The 19657-nt window shown below is 34.0% G+C and overlaps 11 non-coding genes across 11 annotated transcripts; all 11 read right to left on the bottom strand.

The window, feature by feature from the left end:
- Window positions 1-1404: 1404 nt before the first annotated feature.
- TRNAR-UCU (transfer RNA arginine (anticodon UCU)) lies at window positions 1405-1490 on the bottom strand. Its single transcript is given in 2 exon segments — window positions 1405-1440; window positions 1454-1490. It is a non-coding gene; the product is annotated as a tRNA-Arg (tRNA).
- A 1435-nt stretch (window positions 1491-2925) lies between these two features.
- On the bottom strand, window positions 2926-3011 carry TRNAR-UCU (transfer RNA arginine (anticodon UCU)). The gene is given in 2 exon segments: window positions 2926-2961; window positions 2975-3011. It is a non-coding gene; the product is annotated as a tRNA-Arg (tRNA).
- A 1435-nt stretch (window positions 3012-4446) lies between these two features.
- Window positions 4447-4532, bottom strand: TRNAR-UCU (transfer RNA arginine (anticodon UCU)). Its single transcript is given in 2 exon segments — window positions 4447-4482; window positions 4496-4532. It is a non-coding gene; the product is annotated as a tRNA-Arg (tRNA).
- A 2934-nt stretch (window positions 4533-7466) lies between these two features.
- On the bottom strand, window positions 7467-7552 carry TRNAR-UCU (transfer RNA arginine (anticodon UCU)). Its single transcript is given in 2 exon segments — window positions 7467-7502; window positions 7516-7552. It is a non-coding gene; the product is annotated as a tRNA-Arg (tRNA).
- Window positions 7553-8966: 1414 nt separating this feature from the next.
- Window positions 8967-9052, bottom strand: TRNAR-UCU (transfer RNA arginine (anticodon UCU)). Its single transcript is given in 2 exon segments — window positions 8967-9002; window positions 9016-9052. It is a non-coding gene; the product is annotated as a tRNA-Arg (tRNA).
- A 2914-nt stretch (window positions 9053-11966) lies between these two features.
- TRNAR-UCU (transfer RNA arginine (anticodon UCU)) lies at window positions 11967-12052 on the bottom strand. The gene is given in 2 exon segments: window positions 11967-12002; window positions 12016-12052. It is a non-coding gene; the product is annotated as a tRNA-Arg (tRNA).
- Window positions 12053-13466: 1414 nt separating this feature from the next.
- On the bottom strand, window positions 13467-13552 carry TRNAR-UCU (transfer RNA arginine (anticodon UCU)). Its single transcript is given in 2 exon segments — window positions 13467-13502; window positions 13516-13552. It is a non-coding gene; the product is annotated as a tRNA-Arg (tRNA).
- A 1414-nt stretch (window positions 13553-14966) lies between these two features.
- Window positions 14967-15052, bottom strand: TRNAR-UCU (transfer RNA arginine (anticodon UCU)). Its single transcript is given in 2 exon segments — window positions 14967-15002; window positions 15016-15052. It is a non-coding gene; the product is annotated as a tRNA-Arg (tRNA).
- A 1435-nt stretch (window positions 15053-16487) lies between these two features.
- TRNAR-UCU (transfer RNA arginine (anticodon UCU)) lies at window positions 16488-16573 on the bottom strand. The gene is given in 2 exon segments: window positions 16488-16523; window positions 16537-16573. It is a non-coding gene; the product is annotated as a tRNA-Arg (tRNA).
- Window positions 16574-18008: 1435 nt separating this feature from the next.
- Window positions 18009-18094, bottom strand: TRNAR-UCU (transfer RNA arginine (anticodon UCU)). Its single transcript is given in 2 exon segments — window positions 18009-18044; window positions 18058-18094. It is a non-coding gene; the product is annotated as a tRNA-Arg (tRNA).
- Window positions 18095-19508: 1414 nt separating this feature from the next.
- On the bottom strand, window positions 19509-19594 carry TRNAR-UCU (transfer RNA arginine (anticodon UCU)). The gene is given in 2 exon segments: window positions 19509-19544; window positions 19558-19594. It is a non-coding gene; the product is annotated as a tRNA-Arg (tRNA).
- Window positions 19595-19657: the final 63 nt, after the last annotated feature.

The raw sequence follows: 19657 nt of genomic DNA, 5'->3' as shown, positions 1-19657 counted from the left end.
CAAATCTAGACAATATTTTCCTGATGATTAAATAACAGAAAGATTCCTGTTTTCTTTGTAACTTTGTTTTCGCCTTCTTATATGTAAAAGTAAAACTGGTCAGCAGGAAAATGCCTATGTTGTAGAAAAGAAAGATCTATTTTATATTAAAACTCCTTACATGCACTTTTTAGTCTTACATGCCAGCAGTTCATTTTAAATTACTATCAAAGGTCCCTGTTGGTAAAGTGTCACATAGAAATTCATGCAAGATAACAAAAGGGGTAGCTTTTGTTGGTTTCTAAATCTCAAGCTTTGATCTTTTTCACTTTCTCCAGATTCAATGCAGTAGCCACTGACCCTCAGGAACTTAAGCTGAGAAAAACGGATTGGAACATTAGTTTCGTTGTACGCTAATGGGCCACTGGTTTGGGAAGGAAATTAGTCAAAACAAAATAAATAATTTTATCCATGTGAAAAAACTATCAGAGAAGCTTTGTTTTAGTCCAAATAAATGCTGGGAAATTTCCTGGAGTCTCCTACTAGATATCCTGATTTTAGCAGTCAGCTATACTTTTCTTTAGATGTTTTTCCATTCCTCATTTTTTCCTTTTGCAGTTTTTCTAAGAATATCTAGGACTGTACAATAGTGGTGAAAAGTTTTCAGACTGATACCAAATTTGGCTTTCACAGTTTACTGCCTTAGATTTTATACTGGTAATTTGTGTTAACTCTAGATTATTCTGAAAAGAGATCAGATGAATTGCCCAAAATTGCAAACTCAGTTCTTACCATGAAAATTAAATTAATCGCAAAAAACTCATTTCCACTAAATTTCAGTTTCCCAAAAATGACCTGCTTGTATGATTTCCGTGGTCTCATCAGCACAGCAGAAGGTGTTTATGAGGACAAGGCAGCTGATAACACTCTGTTCTTATCTTTAAACCTATTTTTTACTTTTAAGCAAACAATTGTCCATGTTTTGCATTAATGACATAAAATTGATACCAAAAAGCCATGCAAACATTTCATCAAACTATGGATGGACTGGAGAATGCTTGCACCAAAGTTGCATTTTTTAAAGTTATAGTTGACAAATCAGCCAAAAATATCTAGAAACTCCAAATCCCGACATTAGAGATCATCAAGAAATATCTTGCAATCACATACAAATAAGAATTTTAGAAAGGTTCAAATTCAAGAAAGAATATGGTCTACTGAATACAGGTAACAGAACACCAAACACTAGACCAAAAATATGCAATAATGAATTGTGCCCTATCTGTTATCCATTGTGTCAATGAGCCTTCAGTGGCTGAATTGCATAGTTCAATTTTAAATGTAACATCTAATTTGCTCTAAACGTTATTAACATTTTTAATCTTTTCAAGATCAACCGAGTTAAAGTATTAATGTCTCAAAATACGACTCTGGTGGGACTCGAACCCACAACCTTTGAATCACATCAGCTCCCTAGAAGTCCAATGGGCTATCCATTGCGCCACAGAGCCACAAGCCTTTTTCTTGAAGTAGGTGTTTTGTCAAATCTAGACAATATTTTCCTGATGATTAAATAACAGAAAGATTCCTGTTTTCTTTGTAACTTTGTTTTCGCCTTCTTATATGTAAAAGTAAAACTGGTCAGCAGGAAAATGCCTATGTTGTAGAAAAGAAAGATCTATTTTATATTAAAACTCCTTACATGCACTTTTTAGTCTTACATGCCAGCAGTTCATTTTAAATTACTAACAAAGGTCCCTGTTGGTAAAGTGTCACATAGAAATTCATGCAAGATAACAAAAGGGGTAGCTTTTGTTGGTTTCTAAATCTCAAGCTTTGATCTTTTTCACTTTCTACAGATTCAATGCAGTAGCCACTGACCCTCAGGAACTTAAGCTGAGAAAAACGGATTGGAACATTAGTTTCGTTGTACGCTAATGGGCCACTGGTTTGGGAAGGAAATTAGTCAAAACAAAATAAATAATTTTATCCATGTGAAAAAACTATCAGAGAAGCTTTGTTTTAGTCCAAATAAATGCTGGGAAATTTCCTGGAGTCTCCTACTAGATATCCTGATTTTAGCAGTCAGCTATACTTTTCTTTAGATGTTTTTCCATTCCTCATTTTTTCCTTTTGCAGTTTTTCTAAGAATATCTAGGACTGTACAATAGTGGTGAAAAGTTTTCAGACTGATACCAAATTTGGCTTTCACAGTTTACTGCCTTAGATTTTATACTGGTAATTTGTGTTAACTCTAGATTATTCTGAAAAGAGATCAGATGAATTGCCCAAAATTGCAAACTCAGTTCTTACCATGAAAATTAAATTAATCGCAAAAAACTCATTTCCACTAAATTTCAGTTTCCCAAAAATGACCTGCTTGTATGATTTCCGTGGTCTCATCAGCACAGCAGAAGGTGTTTATGAGGACAAGGCAGCTGATAACACTCTGTTCTTATCTTTAAACCTATTTTTTACTTTTAAGCAAACAATTGTCCATGTTTTGCATTAATGACATAAAATTGATACCAAAAAGCCATGCAAACATTTCATCAAACTATGGATGGACTGGAGAATGCTTGCACCAAAGTTTCATTTTTTAAAGTTATAGTTGACAAATCAGCCAAAAATATCTAGAAACTCCAAATCCCGACATTAGAGATCATCAAGAAATATCTTGCAATCACATACAAATAAGAATTTTAGAAAGGTTCAAATTCAAGAAAGAATATGGTCTACTGAATACAGGTAACAGAACACCAAACACTAGACCAAAAATATGCAATAATGAATTGTGCCCCATCTGTTATCCATTGGGTCAGTGAGCCTTCAGTGGCTGAATTGCATAGTTCAATTTTAAATGTAACATCTAATTTGCTCTAAACGTTATTAACATTTTTAATCTTTTCAAGATCAACCGAGTTAAAGTATTAATGTCTCAAAATACGACTCTGGTGGGACTCGAACCCACAACCTTTGAATCACATCAGCTCCCTAGAAGTCCAATGGGCTATCCATTGCGCCACAGAGCCACAAGCCTTTTTCTTGAAGTAGGTGTTTTGTCAAATCTAGACAATATTTTCCTGATGATTAAATAACAGAAAGATTCCTGTTTTCTTTGTAACTTTGTTTTCGCCTTCTTATATGTAAAAGTAAAACTGGTCAGCAGGAAAATGCCTATGTTGTAGAAAAGAAAGATCTATTTTATATTAAAACTCCTTACATGCACTTTTTAGTCTTACATGCCAGCAGTTCATTTTAAATTACTAACAAAGGTCCCTGTTGGTAAAGTGTCACATAGAAATTCATGCAAGATAACAAAAGGGGTAGCTTTTGTTGGTTTCTAAATCTCAAGCTTTGATCTTTTTCACTTTCTCCAGATTCAATGCAGTAGCCACTGACCCTCAGGAACTTAAGCTGAGAAAAACGGATTGGAACATTAGTTTCGTTGTACGCTAATGGGCCACTGGTTTGGGAAGGAAATTAGTCAAAACAAAATAAATAATTTTATCCATGTGAAAAAACTATCAGAGAAGCTTTGTTTTAGTCCAAATAAATGCTGGGAAATTTCCTGGAGTCTCCTACTAGATATCCTGATTTTAGCAGTCAGCTATACTTTTCTTTAGATGTTTTTCCATTCCTCATTTTTTCCTTTTGCAGTTTTTCTAAGAATATCTAGGACTGTACAATAGTGGTGAAAAGTTTTCAGACTGATACCAAATTTGACTTTCACAGTTTACTGCCTTAGATTTTATACTGGTAATTTGTGTTAACTCTAGATTATTCTGAAAAGAGATCAGATGAATTGCCCAAAATTGCAAACTCAGTTCTTACCATGAAAATTAAATTAATCGCAAAAAACTCATTTCCACTAAATTTCAGTTTCCCAAAAATGACCTGCTTGTATGATTTCCGTGGTCTCATCAGCACAGCAGAAGGTGTTTATGAGGACAAGGCAGCTGATAACACTCTGTTCTTATCTTTAAACCTATTTTTTACTTTTAAGCAAACAATTGTCCATGTTTTGCATTAATGACATAAAATTGATACCAAAAAGCCATGCAAACATTTCATCAAACTATGGATGGACTGGAGAATGCTTGCACCAAAGTTGCATTTTTTAAAGTTATAGTTGACAAATCAGCCAAAAATATCTAGAAACTCCAAATCCCGACATTAGAGATCATCAAGAAATATCTTGCAATCACATACAAATAAGAATTTTAGAAAGGTTCAAATTCAAGAAAGAATATGGTCTACTGAATACAGGTAACAGAACACCAAACACTAGACCAAAAATATGCAATAATGAATTGTGCCCTATCTGTTATCCATTGTGTCAATGAGCCTTCAGTGGCTGAATTGCATAGTTCAATTTTAAATGTAACATCTAATTTGCTCTAAACGTTGTTAACATTTTTCATCTTTTCAAGATGAACCGAGTTAAAGTATTAATGTCTCAAAATACGACTCTGGTGGGACTCGAACCCACAACCTTTGAATCACATCAGCTCCCTAGAAGTCCAATGCGCTATCCATTGCGCCACAGAGCCACAAGCCTTTTTGTTGAAGTAGGTGTTTTGTCAAATCTAGACAATATTTTCCTGATGATTAAATAACAGAAAGATTCCTGTTTTCTTTGTAACTTTGTTTTCGCCTTCTTATATGTAAAAGTAAAACTGGTCAGCAGGAAAATGCCTATGTTGTAGAAAAGAAAGATCTATTTTATATTAAAACTCCTTACATGCACTTTTTAGTCTTACATGCCAGCAGTTCATTTTAAATTACTAACAAAGGTCCCTGTTGGTAAAGTGTCACATAGAAATTCATGCAAGATAACAAAAGGGGTAGCTTTTGTTGGTTTCTAAATCTCAAGCTTTGATCTTTTTCACTTTCTACAGATTCAATGCAGTAGCCACTGACCCTCAGGAACTTAAGCTGAGAAAAACGGATTGGAACATTAGTTTCGTTGTACGCTAATGGGCCACTGGTTTGGGAAGGAAATTAGTCAAAACAAAATAAATAATTTTATCCATGTGAAAAAACTATCAGAGAACTTTGTTTTAGTCCAAATAAATGCTGGGAAATTTCCTGGAGTCTCCTACTAGATATCCTGATTTTAGCAGTCAGCTATACTTTTCTTTAGATGTTTTTCCATTCCTCATTTTTTCCTTTTGCAGTTTTTCTAAGAATATCTAGGACTGTACAATAGTGGTGAAAAGTTTTCAGACTGATACCAAATTTGGCTTTCACAGTTTACTGCCTTAGATTTTATACTGGTAATTTGTGTTAACTCTAGATTATTCTGAAAAGAGATCAGATGAATTGCCCAAAATTGCAAACTCAGTTCTTACCATGAAAATTAAATTAATCGCAAAAAACTCATTTCCACTAAATTTCAGTTTCCCAAAAATGACCTGCTTGTATGATTTCCGTGGTCTCATCAGCACAGCAGAAGGTGTTTATGAGGACAAGGCAGCTGATAACACTCTGTTCTTATCTTTAAACCTATTTTTTACTTTTAAGCAAACAATTGTCCATGTTTTGCATTAATGACATAAAATTGATACCAAAAAGCCATGCAAACATTTCATCAAACTATGGATGGACTGGAGAATGCTTGCACCAAAGTTGCATTTTTTAAAGTTATAGTTGACAAATCAGCCAAAAATATCTAGAAACTCCAAATCCCGACATTAGAGATCATCAAGAAATATCTTACAATCACATACAAATAAGAATTTTAGAAAGGTTCAAATTCAAGAATATGGTCTACTGAATACAGGTAACAGAACACCAAACACTAGACCAAAAATATGCAATAATGAATTGTGCCCTATCTGTTATCAATTGTGTCAATGAGCCTTCAGTGGCTGAATTGCATAGTTCAATTTTAAATGTAACATCTAATTTACTCTAAACGTTATTAACATTTAACCGAGTTAAAGTATTAATGTCTCAAAATACGACTCTGGTGGGACTCGAACACACAATCTTTGAATCACATCAGCTCCCTAGAAGTCCAATGCGCTATACATTGCGCCACAGAGCCACAAGCCTTTTTGTTGAAGTAGGTGTTTTGTCAAATCTATACAATATTTTCCTGATGATTAAATAACAGAAAGATTCCTGTTTTCTTTGTAACTTTGTTTTCGCCTTCTTATATGTAAAAGTAAAACTGGTCAGCAGGAAAATGCCTATGTTGTAGAAAAGAAAGATCTATTTTATATTAAAACTCCTTACATGCACTTTTTAGTCTTACATGCCAGCAGTTCATTTTAAATTACTAACAAAGGTCCCTGTTGGTAAAGTGTCACATAGAAATTCATGCAAGATAACAAAAGGGGTAGCTTTTGTTGGTTTCTAAATCTCAAGCTTTGATCTTTTTCACTTTCTACAGATTCAATGCAGTAGCCACTGACCCTCAGGAACTTAAGCTGAGAAAAACGGATTGGAACATTAGTTTCGTTGTACGCTAATGGGCCACTGGTTTGGGAAGGAAATTAGTCAAAACAAAATAAATAATTTTATCCATGTGAAAAAACTATCAGAGAAGCTTTGTTTTAGTCCAAATAAATGCTGGGAAATTTCCTGGAGTCTCCTACTAGATATCCTGATTTTAGCAGTCAGCTATACTTTTCTTTAGATGTTTTTCCATTCCTCATTTTTTCCTTTTGCAGTTTTTCTAAGAATATCTAGGACTGTACAATAGTGGTGAAAAGTTTTCAGACTGATACCAAATTTGGCTTTCACAGTTTACTGCCTTAGATTTTATACTGGTAATTTGTGTTAACTCTAGATTATTCTGAAAAGAGATCAGATGAATTGCCCAAAATTGCAAACTCAGTTCTTACCATGAAAATTAAATTAATCGCAAAAAACTCATTTCCACTAAATTTCAGTTTCCCAAAAATGACCTGCTTGTATGATTTCCGTGGTCTCATCAGCACAGCAGAAGGTGTTTATGAGGACAAGGCAGCTGATAACACTCTGTTCTTATCTTTAAACCTATTTTTTACTTTTAAGCAAACAATTGTCCATGTTTTGCATTAATGACATAAAATTGATACCAAAAAGCCATGCAAACATTTCATCAAACTATGGATGGACTGGAGAATGCTTGCACCAAAGTTGCATTTTTTAAAGTTATAGTTGACAAATCAGCCAAAAATATCTAGAAACTCCAAATCCCGACATTAGAGATCATCAAGAAATATCTTGCAATCACATACAAATAAGAATTTTAGAAAGGTTCAAATTCAAGAAAGAATATGGTCTACTGAATACAGGTAACAGAACACCAAACACTAGACCAAAAATATGCAATAATGAATTGTGCCCTATCTGTTATCCATTGTGTCAATGAGCCTTCAGTGGCTGAATTGCATAGTTCAATTTTAAATGTAACATCTAATTTGCTCTAAACGTTATTAACATATTTCATCTTTTCAAGATCAACCGAGTTAAAGTATTAATGTCTCAAAATACGACTCTGGTGGGACTCGAACCCACAACCTTTGAATCACATCAGCTCCCTAGAAGTCCAATGCGCTATCCATTGCGCCACAGAGCCACAAGACTTTAAGCGGAAGTAGGTGTTTTGTCAAATCTAGACAATATTTTCCTGATGATTAAATAACAGAAAGATTCCTGTTTTCTTTGTAACTTTGTTTTCGCCTTCTTATATGTAAAAGTAAAACTGGTCAGCAGGAAAATGCCTATGTTGTAGAAAAGAAAGATCTATTTTATATTAAAACTCCTTACATGCACTTTTTAGTCTTACATGCCAGCAGTTCATTTTAAATTACTAACAAAGGTCCCTGTTGGTAAAGTGTCACATAGAAATTCATGCAAGATAACAAAAGGGGTAGCTTTTGTTGGTTTCTAAATCTCAAGCTTTGATCTTTTTCACTTTCTACAGATTCAATGCAGTAGCCACTGACCCTCAGGAACTTAAGCTGAGAAAAACGGATTGGAACATTAGTTTCGTTGTACGCTAATGGGCCACTGGTTTGGGAAGGAAATTAGTCAAAACAAAATAAATAATTTTATCCATGTGAAAAAACTATCAGAGAAGCTTTGTTTTAGTCCAAATAAATGCTGGGAAATTTCCTGGAGTCTCCTACTAGATATCCTGATTTTAGCAGTCAGCTATACTTTTCTTTAGATGTTTTTCCATTCCTCATTTTTTCCTTTTGCAGTTTTTCTAAGAATATCTAGGACTGTACAATAGTGGTGAAAAGTTTTCAGACTGATACCAAATTTGGCTTTCACAGTTTACTGCCTTAGATTTTATACTGGTAATTTGTGTTAACTCTAGATTATTCTGAAAAGAGATCAGATGAATTGCCCAAAATTGCAAACTCAGTTCTTACCATGAAAATTAAATTAATCGCAAAAAACTCATTTCCACTAAATTTCAGTTTCCCAAAAATGACCTGCTTGTATGATTTCCGTGGTCTCATCAGCACAGCAGAAGGTGTTTATGAGGACAAGGCAGCTGATAACACTCTGTTCTTATCTTTAAACCTATTTTTTACTTTTAAGCAAACAATTGTCCATGTTTTGCATTAATGACATAAAATTGATACCAAAAAGCCATGCAAACATTTCATCAAACTATGGATGGACTGGAGAATGCTTGCACCAAAGTTGCATTTTTTAAAGTTATAGTTGACAAATCAGCCAAAAATATCTAGAAACTCCAAATCCCGACATTAGAGATCATCAAGAAATATCTTGCAATCACATACAAATAAGAATTTTAGAAAGGTTCAAATTCAAGAATATGGTCTACTGAATACAGGTAACAGAACACCAAACACTAGACCAAAAATATGCAATAATGAATTGTGCCCTATCTGTTATCAATTGTGTCAATGAGCCTTCAGTGGCTGAATTGCATAGTTCAATTTTAAATGTAACATCTAATTTGCTCTAAACGTTATTAACATTTAACCGAGTTAAAGTATTAATGTCTCAAAATACGACTCTGGTGGGACTCGAACCCACAACCTTTGAATCACATCAGCTCCCTAGAAGTCCAATGCGCTATCCATTGCGCCACAGAGCCACAAGCCTTTTTGTTGAAGTAGGTGTTTTGTCAAATCTATACAATATTTTCCTGATGATTAAATAACAGAAAGATTCCTGTTTTCTTTGTAACTTTGTTTTCGCCTTCTTATATGTAAAAGTAAAACTGGTCAGCAGGAAAATGCCTATGTTGTAGAAAAGAAAGATCTATTTTATATTAAAACTCCTTACATGCACTTTTTAGTCTTACATGCCAGCAGTTCATTTTAAATTACTAACAAAGGTCCCTGTTGGTAAAGTGTCACATAGAAATTCATGCAAGATAACAAAAGGGGTAGCTTTTGTTGGTTTCTAAATCTCAAGCTTTGATCTTTTTCACTTTCTCCAGATTCAATGCAGTAGCCACTGACCCTCAGGAACTTAAGCTGAGAAAAACGGATTGGAACATTAGTTTCGTTGTACGCTAATGGGCCACTGGTTTGGGAAGGAAATTAGTCAAAACAAAATAAATAATTTTATCCATGTGAAAAAACTATCAGAGAAGCTTTGTTTTAGTCCAAATAAATGCTGGGAAATTTCCTGGAGTCTCCTACTAGATATCCTGATTTTAGCAGTCAGCTATACTTTTCTTTAGATGTTTTTCCATTCCTCATTTTTTCCTTTTGCAGTTTTTCTAAGAATATCTAGGACTGTACAATAGTGGTGAAAAGTTTTCAGACTGATACCAAATTTGGCTTTCACAGTTTACTGCCTTAGATTTTATACTGGTAATTTGTGTTAACTCTAGATTATTCTGAAAAGAGATCAGATGAATTGCCCAAAATTGCAAACTCAGTTCTTACCATGAAAATTAAATTAATCGCAAAAAACTCATTTCCACTAAATTTCAGTTTCCCAAAAATGACCTGCTTGTATGATTTCCGTGGTCTCATCAGCACAGCAGAAGGTGTTTATGAGGACAAGGCAGCTGATAACACTCTGTTCTTATCTTTAAACCTATTTTTTACTTTTAAGCAAACAATTGTCCATGTTTTGCATTAATGACATAAAATTGATACCAAAAAGCCATGCAAACATTTCATCAAACTATGGATGGACTGGAGAATGCTTGCACCAAAGTTGCATTTTTTAAAGTTATAGTTGACAAATCAGCCAAAAATATCTAGAAACTCCAAATCCCGACATTAGAGATCATCAAGAAATATCTTGCAATCACATACAAATAAGAATTTTAGAAAGGTTCAAATTCAAGAAAGAATATGGTCTACTGAATACAGGTAACAGAACACCAAACACTAGACCAAAAATATGCAATAATGAATTGTGCCCTATCTGTTATCCATTGTGTCAATGAGCCTTCAGTGGCTGAATTGCATAGTTCAATTTTAAATGTAACATCTAATTTGCTCTAAACGTTATTAACATTTTTCATCTTTTCAAGATGAACCGAGTTAAAGTATTAATGTCTCAAAATACGACTCTGGTGGGACTCGAACCCACAACCTTTGAATCACATCAGCTCCCTAGAAGCCACAGAGCCACAAGCCTTTTAGTTGAAGTAGGTGTTTTGTCAAATCTAGACAATATTTTCCTGATGATTAAATAACAGAAAGATTCCTGTTTTCTTTGTAACTTTGTTTTCGCCTTCTTATATGTAAAAGTAAAACTGGTCAGCAGGAAAATGCCTATGTTGTAGAAAAGAAAGATCTATTTTATATTAAAACTCCTTACATGCACTTTTTAGTCTTACATGCCAGCAGTTCATTTTAAATTACTAACAAAGGTCCCTGTTGGTAAAGTGTCACATAGAAATTCATGCAAGATAACAAAAGGGGTAGCTTTTGTTGGTTTCTAAATCTCAAGCTTTGATCTTTTTCACTTTCTCCAGATTCAATGCAGTAGCCACTGACCCTCAGGAACTTTAGCTGAGAAAAACGGATTGGAACATTAGTTTCATTGTACGCTAATGGGCCACTGGTTTGGGAAGGAAATTAGTCAAAACAAAATAAATAATTTTATCCATGTGAAAAAACTATCAGAGAAGATTTGTTTTAGTCCAAATAAATGCTGGGAAATTTCCTGGAGTCTCCTACTAGATATCCTGATTTTAGCAGTCAGCTATACTTTTCTTTAGATGTTTTTCCATTCCTCATTTTTTCCTTTTGCAGTTTTTCTAAGAATATCTAGGACTGTACAATAGTGGTGAAAAGTTTTCAGACTGATACCAAATTTGGCTTTCACAGTTTACTGCCTTAGATTTTATACTGGTAATTTGTGTTAACTCTAGATTATTCTGAAAAGAGATCAGATGAATTGCCCAAAATTGCAAACTCAGTTCTTACCATGAAAATTAAATTAATCGCAAAAAACTCATTTCCACTAAATTTCAGTTTCCCAAAAATGACATGCTTGTATGATTTCCGTGGTCTCATCAGCACAGCAGAAGGTGTTTATGAGGACAAGGCAGCTGATAACACTCTGTTCTTATCTTTAAACCTATTTTTTACTTTTAAGCAAACAATTGTCCATGTTTTGCATTAATGACATAAAATTGATACCAAAAAGCCATGCAAACATTTCATCAAACTATGGATGGACTGGAGAATGCTTGCACCAAAGTTGCATTTTTTAAAGTTATAGTTGACAAATCAGCCAAAAATATCTAGAAACTCCAAATCCCGACATTAGAGATCATCAAGAAATATCTTGCAATCACATACAAATAAGAATTTTAGAAAGGTTCAAATTCAAGAATATGGTCTACTGAATACAGGTAACAGAACACCAAACACTAGACCAAAAATATGCAATAATGAATTGTGCCCTATCTGTTATCAATTGTGTCAATGAGCCTTCAGTGGCTGAATTGCATAGTTCAATTTTAAATGTAACATCTAATTTGCTCTAAACGTTATTAACATTTAACCGAGTTAAAGTATTAATGTCTCAAAATACGACTCTGGTGGGACTCGAACCCACAACCTTTGAATCACATCAGCTCCCTAGAAGTCCAATGCGCTATCCATTGCGCCACAGAGCCACAAGCCTTTTTGTTGAAGTAGGTGTTTTGTCAAATCTATACAATATTTTCCTGATGATTAAATAACAGAAAGATTCCTGTTTTCTTTGTAACTTTGTTTTCGCCTTCTTATATGTAAAAGTAAAACTGGTCAGCAGGAAAATGCCTATGTTGTAGAAAAGAAAGATCTATTTTATATTAAAACTCCTTACATGCACTTTTTAGTCTTACATGCCAGCAGTTCATTTTAAATTACTAACAAAGGTCCCTGTTGGTAAAGTGTCACATAGAAATTCATGCAAGATAACAAAAGGGGTAGCTTTTGTTGGTTTCTAAATCTCAAGCTTTGATCTTTTTCACTTTCTACAGATTCAATGCAGTAGCCACTGACCCTCAGGAACTTAAGCTGAGAAAAACGGATTGGAACATTAGTTTCGTTGTACGCTAATGGGCCACTGGTTTGGGAAGGAAATTAGTCAAAACAAAATAAATAATTTTATCCATGTGAAAAAACTATCAGAGAAGCTTTGTTTTAGTCCAAATAAATGCTGGGAAATTTCCTGGAGTCTCCTACTAGATATCCTGATTTTAGCAGTCAGCTATACTTTTCTTTAGATGTTTTTCCATTCCTCATTTTTTCCTTTTGCAGTTTTTCTAAGAATATCTAGGACTGTACAATAGTGGTGAAAAGTTTTCAGACTGATACCAAATTTGGCTTTCACAGTTTACTGCCTTAGATTTTATACTGGTAATTTGTGTTAACTCTAGATTATTCTGAAAAGAGATCAGATGAATTGCCCAAAATTGCAAACTCAGTTCTTACCATGAAAATTAAATTAATCGCAAAAAACTCATTTCCACTAAATTTCAGTTTCCCAAAAATGACCTGCTTGTATGATTTCCGTGGTCTCATCAGCACAGCAGAAGGTGTTTATGAGGACAAGGCAGCTGATAACACTCTGTTCTTATCTTTAAACCTATTTTTTACTTTTAAGCAAACAATTGTCCATGTTTTGCATTAATGACATAAAATTGATACCAAAAAGCCATGCAAACATTTCATCAAACTATGGATGGACTGGAGAATGCTTGCACCAAAGTTGCATTTTTTAAAGTTATAGTTGACAAATCAGCCAAAAATATCTAGAAACTCCAAATCCCGACATTAGAGATCATCAAGAAATATCTTGCAATCACATACAAATAAGAATTTTAGAAAGGTTCAAATTCAAGAATATGGTCTACTGAATACAGGTAACAGAACACCAAACACTAGACCAAAAATATGCAATAATGAATTGTGCCCTATCTGTTATCAATTGTGTCAATGAGCCTTCAGTGGCTGAATTGCATAGTTCAATTTTAAATGTAACATCTAATTTGCTCTAAACGTTATTAACATTTAACCGAGTTAAAGTATTAATGTCTCAAAATACGACTCTGGTGGGACTCGAACCCACAACCTTTGAATCACATCAGCTCCCTAGAAGTCCAATGCGCTATCCATTGCGCCACAGAGCCACAAGCCTTTTTGTTGAAGTAGGTGTTTTGTCAAATCTATACAATATTTTCCTGATGATTAAATAACAGAAAGATTCCTGTTTTCTTTGTAACTTTGTTTTCGCCTTCTTATATGTAAAAGTAAAACTGGTCAGCAGGAAAATGCCTATGTTGTAGAAAAGAAAGATCTATTTTATATTAAAACTCCTTACATGCACTTTTTAGTCTTACATGCCAGCAGTTCATTTTAAATTACTAACAAAGGTCCCTGTTGGTAAAGTGTCACATAGAAATTCATGCAAGATAACAAAAGGGGTAGCTTTTGTTGGTTTCTAAATCTCAAGCTTTGATCTTTTTCACTTTCTACAGATTCAATGCAGTAGCCACTGACCCTCAGGAACTTAAGCTGAGAAAAACGGATTGGAACATTAGTTTCGTTGTACGCTAATGGGCCACTGGTTTGGGAAGGAAATTAGTCAAAACAAAATAAATAATTTTATCCATGTGAAAAAACTATCAGAGAAGCTTTGTTTTAGTCCAAATAAATGCTGGGAAATTTCCTGGAGTCTCCTACTAGATATCCTGATTTTAGCAGTCAGCTATACTTTTCTTTAGATGTTTTTCCATTCCTCATTTTTTCCTTTTGCAGTTTTTCTAAGAATATCTAGGACTGTACAATAGTGGTGAAAAGTTTTCAGACTGATACCAAATTTGGCTTTCACAGTTTACTGCCTTAGATTTTATACTGGTAATTTGTGTTAACTCTAGATTATTCTGAAAAGAGATCAGATGAATTGCCCAAAATTGCAAACTCAGTTCTTACCATGAAAATTAAATTAATCGCAAAAAACTCATTTCCACTAAATTTCAGTTTCCCAAAAATGACCTGCTTGTATGATTTCCGTGGTCTCATCAGCACAGCAGAAGGTGTTTATGAGGACAAGGCAGCTGATAACACTCTGTTCTTATCTTTAAACCTATTTTTTACTTTTAAGCAAACAATTGTCCATGTTTTGCATTAATGACATAAAATTGATACCAAAAAGCCATGCAAACATTTCATCAAACTATGGATGGACTGGAGAATGCTTGCACCAAAGTTGCATTTTTTAAAGTTATAGTTGACAAATCAGCCAAAAATATCTAGAAACTCCAAATCCCGACATTAGAGATCATCAAGAAATATCTTACAATCACATACAAATAAGAATTTTAGAAAGGTTCAAATTCAAGAATATGGTCTACTGAATACAGGTAACAGAACACCAAACACTAGACCAAAAATATGCAATAATGAATTGTGCCCTATCTGTTATCAATTGTGTCAATGAGCCTTCAGTGGCTGAATTGCATAGTTCAATTTTAAATGTAACATCTAATTTGCTCTAAACGTTATTAACATTTAACCGAGTTAAAGTATTAATGTCTCAAAATACGACTCTGGTGGGACTCGAACCCACAACCTTTGAATCACATCAGCTCCCTAGAAGTCCAATGCGCTATACATTGCGCCACAGAGCCACAAGCCTTTTTGTTGAAGTAGGTGTTTTGTCAAATCTATACAATATTTTCCTGATGATTAAATAACAGAAAGATTCCTGTTTTCTTTGTAACTTTGTTTTCGCCTTCTTATATGTAAAAGTAAAACTGGTCAGCAGGAAAATGCCTATGTTGTAGAAAAGAAAGATCTATTTTATATTAAAACTCCTTACATGCACTTTTTAGTCTTACATGCCAGCAGTTCATTTTAAATTACTAACAAAGGTCCCTGTTGGTAAAGTGTCACATAGAAATTCATGCAAGATAACAAAAGGGGTAGCTTTTGTTGGTTTCTAAATCTCAAGCTTTGATCTTTTTCACTTTCTACAGATTCAATGCAGTAGCCACTGACCCTCAGGAACTTAAGCTGAGAAAAACGGATTGGAACATTAGTTTCGTTGTACGCTAATGGGCCACTGGTTTGGGAAGGAAATTAGTCAAAACAAAATAAATAATTTTATCCATGTGAAAAAACTATCAGAGAAGCTTTGTTTTAGTCCAAATAAATGCTGGGAAATTTCCTGGAGTCTCCTACTAGATATCCTGATTTTAGCAGTCAGCTATACTTTTCTTTAGATGTTTTTCCATTCCTCATTTTTTCCTTTTGCAGTTTTTCTAAGAATATCTAGGACTGTACAATAGTGGTGAAAAGTTTTCAGACTGATACCAAATTTGGCTTTCACAGTTTACTGCCTTAGATTTTATACTGGTAATTTGTGTTAACTCTAGATTATTCTGAAAAGAGATCAGATGAATTGCCCAAAATTGCAAACTCAGTTCTTACCATGAAAATTAAATTAATCGCAAAAAACTCATTTCCACTAAATTTCAGTTTCCCAAAAATGACCTGCTTGTATGATTTCCGTGGTCTCATCAGCACAGCAGAAGGTGTTTATGAGGACAAGGCAGCTGATAACACTCTGTTCTTATCTTTAAACCTATTTTTTACTTTTAAGCAAACAATTGTCCATGTTTTGCATTAATGACATAAAATTGATACCAAAAAGCCATGCAAACATTTCATCAAACTATGGATGGACTGGAGAATGCTTGCACCAAAGTTGCATTTTTTAAAGTTATAGTTGACAAATCAGCCAAAAATATCTAGAAACTCCAAATCCCGACATTAGAGATCATCAAGAAATATCTTGCAATCACATACAAATAAGAATTTTAGAAAGGTTCAAATTCAAGAAAGAATATGGTCTACTGAATACAGGTAACAGAACACCAAACACTAGACCAAAAATATGCAATAATGAATTGTGCCCTATCTGTTATCCATTGTGTCAATGAGCCTTCAGTGGCTGAATTGCATAGTTCAATTTTAAATGTAACATCTAATTTGCTCTAAACGTTATTAACATATTTCATCTTTTCAAGATCAACCGAGTTAAAGTATTAATGTCTCAAAATACGACTCTGGTGGGACTCGAACCCACAACCTTTGAATCACATCAGCTCCCTAGAAGTCCAATGCGCTATCCATTGCGCCACAGAGCCACAAGACTTTAAGCGGAAGTAGGTGTTTTGTCAAATCTAGACAATATTTTCCTGATGATTAAATAACAGAAAGATTCCTGTTTTCTTTGTAACTTTGTTTTCGCCTTCTTATATGTAAAAGTAAAACTGGTCAGCAGGAAAATGCCTATGTTGTAGAAAAGAAAGATCTATTTTATATTAAAACTCCTTACATGCACTTTTTAGTCTTACATGCCAGCAGTTCATTTTAAATTACTAACAAAGGTCCCTGTTGGTAAAGTGTCACATAGAAATTCATGCAAGATAACAAAAGGGGTAGCTTTTGTTGGTTTCTAAATTTCAAGCTTTGATCTTTTTCACTTTCTACAGATTCAATGCAGTAGCCACTGACCCTCAGGAACTTAAGCTGAGAAAAACGGATTGGAACATTAGTTTCGTTGTACGCTAATGGGCCACTGGTTTGGGAAGGAAATTAGTCAAAACAAAATAAATAATTTTATCCATGTGAAAAAACTATCAGAGAAGCTTTGTTTTAGTCCAAATAAATGCTGGGAAATTTCCTGGAGTCTCCTACTAGATATCCTGATTTTAGCAGTCAGCTATACTTTTCTTTAGATGTTTTTCCATTCCTCATTTTTTCCTTTTGCAGTTTTTCTAAGAATATCTAGGACTGTACAATAGTGGTGAAAAGTTTTCAGACTGATACCAAATTTGGCTTTCACAGTTTACTGCCTTAGATTTTATACTGGTAATTTGTGTTAACTCTAGATTATTCTGAAAAGAGATCAGATGAATTGCCCAAAATTGCAAACTCAGTTCTTACCATGAAAATTAAATTAATCGCAAAAAACTCATTTCCACTAAATTTCAGTTTCCCAAAAATGACCTGCTTGTATGATTTCCGTGGTCTCATCAGCACAGCAGAAGGTGTTTATGAGGACAAGGCAGCTGATAACACTCTGTTCTTATCTTTAAACCTATTTTTTACTTTTAAGCAAACAATTGTCCATGTTTTGCATTAATGACATAAAATTGATACCAAAAAGCCATGCAAACATTTCATCAAACTATGGATGGACTGGAGAATGCTTGCACCAAAGTTGCATTTTTTAAAGTTATAGTTGACAAATCAGCCAAAAATATCTAGAAACTCCAAATCCCGACATTAGAGATCATCAAGAAATATCTTGCAATCACATACAAATAAGAATTTTAGAAAGGTTCAAATTCAAGAAAGAATATGGTCTACTGAATACAGGTAACAGAACACCAAACACTAGACCAAAAATATGCAATAATGAATTGTGCCCTATCTGTTATCCATTGTGTCAATGAGCCTTCAGTGGCTGAATTGCATAGTTCAATTTTAAATGTAACATCTAATTTGCTCTAAACGTTATTAACATATTTCATCTTTTCAAGATCAACCGAGTTAAAGTATTAATGTCTCAAAATACGACTCTGGTGGGACTCGAACCCACAACCTTTGAATCACATCAGCTCCCTAGAAGTCCAATGCGCTATCCATTGCGCCACAGAGCCACAAGACTTTAAGCGGAAGTAGGTGTTTTGTCAAATCTAGACAATATTTTCCTGATGATTAAATAACAGAAAGATTCCTGTTTTCTTTGTAACTTTGTTTTCGCCTTCTTATATGTAAAAGTAAAACTGGTCAGCAGGAAAATGCCTATGTTGTAGAAAAGAAAGATCTATTTTATATTAAAACTCCTTACATGCACTTTTTAGTCTTACATGCCAGCAGTTCATTTTAAATTACTAACAAAGGTCCCTGTTGGTAAAGTGTCACATAGAAATTCATGCAAGATAACAAAAGGGGTAGCTTTTGTTGGTTTCTAAATCTCAAGCTTTGATCTTTTTCACTTTCTACAGATTCAATGCAGTAGCCACTGACCCTCAGGAACTTAAGCTGAGAAAAACGGATTGGAACATTAGTTTCGTTGTACGCTAATGGGCCACTGGTTTGGGAAGGAAATTAGTCAAAACAAAATAAATAATTTTATCCATGTGAAAAAACTATCAGAGAAGCTTTGTTTTAGTCCAAATAAATGCTGGGAAATTTCCTGGAGTCTCCTACTAGATATCCTGATTTTAGCAGTCAGCTATACTTTTCTTTAGATGTTTTTCCATTCCTCATTTTTTCCTTTTGCAGTTTTTCTAAGAATATCTAGGACTGTACAATAGTGGTGAAAAGTTTTCAGACTGATACCAAATTTGGCTTTCACAGTTTACTGCCTTAGATTTTATACTGGTAATTTGTGTTAACTCTAGATTATTCTGAAAAGAGATCAGATGAATTGCCCAAAATTGCAAACTCAGTTCTTACCATGAAAATTAAATTAATCGCAAAAAACTCATTTCCACTAAATTTCAGTTTCCCAAAAATGACCTGCTTGTATGATTTCCGTGGTCTCATCAGCACAGCAGAAGGTGTTTATGAGGACAAGGCAGCTGATAACACTCTGTTCTTATCTTTAAACCTATTTTTTACTTTTAAGCAAACAATTGTCCATGTTTTGCATTAATGACATAAAATTGATACCAAAAAGCCATGCAAACATTTCATCAAACTATGGATGGACTGGAGAATGCTTGCACCAAAGTTGCATTTTTTAAAGTTATAGTTGACAAATCAGCCAAAAATATCTAGAAACTCCAAATCCCGACATTAGAGATCATCAAGAAATATCTTGCAATCACATACAAATAAGAATTTTAGAAAGGTTCAAATTCAAGAATATGGTCTACTGAATACAGGTAACAGAACACCAAACACTAGACCAAAAATATGCAATAATGAATTGTGCCCTATCTGTTATCAATTGTGTCAATGAGCCTTCAGTGGCTGAATTGCATAGTTCAATTTTAAATGTAACATCTAATTTGCTCTAAACGTTATTAACATTTAACCGAGTTAAAGTATTAATGTCTCAAAATACGACTCTGGTGGGACTCGAACCCACAACCTTTGAATCACATCAGCTCCCTAGAAGTCCAATGCGCTATCCATTGCGCCACAGAGCCACAAGCCTTTTTGTTGAAGTAGGTGTTTTGTCAAATCTATACAATATTTTCCTGATGATTAAA

This window comes from Dendrobates tinctorius, unplaced genomic scaffold (genome assembly GCF_039654945.1).
Source record: "Dendrobates tinctorius isolate UK_male_01 unplaced genomic scaffold, ASM3965494v1 ptg000011l, whole genome shotgun sequence".
NCBI classification, from domain to species: domain Eukaryota; kingdom Metazoa; phylum Chordata; class Amphibia; order Anura; family Dendrobatidae; genus Dendrobates; species Dendrobates tinctorius.
The sequence above is the reverse complement of the archived record's forward strand: the minus strand, read 5'-3'. Positions and strand labels throughout refer to the sequence as shown.